The sequence below is a fragment of the Periplaneta americana genome, chromosome 11, assembly GCF_040183065.1.
Source record: "Periplaneta americana isolate PAMFEO1 chromosome 11, P.americana_PAMFEO1_priV1, whole genome shotgun sequence".
Taxonomy (NCBI): domain Eukaryota; kingdom Metazoa; phylum Arthropoda; class Insecta; order Blattodea; family Blattidae; genus Periplaneta; species Periplaneta americana.
In genome coordinates, this window is record NC_091127.1 from 114346964 (window position 1) to 114348085 (window position 1122).

A 1122-nucleotide genomic window follows, 5' to 3' on the forward strand; every position below is an offset into this window, starting at 1 on the left:
TTTGGTTTTCATACAAATCTATTTTCAAACTGTGTCTGAAACTGTTACACGGTTAGAAAAGTCAAAGCAAGAGATGCCAAAAGCCTTCAAATTAGTTGAGGAAATGACACACAGAATTAATGAGACACCAAGTACATCGGTTACTGAACGCGTAAAATACAAGTGGAAATCAATTTCATGTAAAAATAACGGATATCGATCTCTGTGTAATATAAATAGCAAATTAGTGGACATAGCCACCCGAGAATAAAGGACTGTGTCTTAGAGACTGCAATGATGTTAGGTTTTTTCGTTTTGCTCCTATCACGTCATGCGACGTAGAACGCAGCTTTTCGCAGTACAAACTGTGCTTAGCAGATAACCGAAAAAGATTTACGTTCGAGACACCGAAAATGTATCTTGTAGTACATTGCAATTCGGTACTGTAACTGCACTTCCTAAATACGACCAATAGGATAACTGAAGAAATTAAAATTGCTACATGTTCATTTCCACCATTAAAACTGTGTATAATTAAACACAAGTGCTTATAAAAGACAAGAGAATAAATGCTTTTCACATTCTTTTGACATTGTCATTGTGAAATGTATATTTACATTCAGAATGTACATATGTGTGTGTTTCCCCATTCTACCGTACTCTACTCTAAATAGCAACGTTGTTACCTCAAAACTACCTTTCACTATCTGCAGCGAGTCAACAACCTATAGTACATGCACAGTAAACTTATTGTATTGGGTCCCAAGTCTCGAAGCCTGGTTATAACTGTGATATGTTCTTTGTATATATAAAAGTGTATATATAGAGAAATGAAGGATAATTTTTACCTCAGTATGTGCAATGTTCTTTTATAAATGAAAAACAAATAGTTTGAATTATTTATCTGATTGTAGTACTGTAAAATATAATCTTAAGATATAAATTTAAATCAATATTACATTATAAAAATAGGGTTCTATCTCAAGTAAAAATATAAACACAAAATTATTTCAGTGAGTCGAGCAGGTTTGAAGTTTTTAGTACTCTTTGTTTGGATTCTAAACTAGCAGGGATGAACATATTAATTTGTTAAGTATTAAGCTATCAAGAGTAATTTACTTAGTAAGACATTTAAAACTTTTA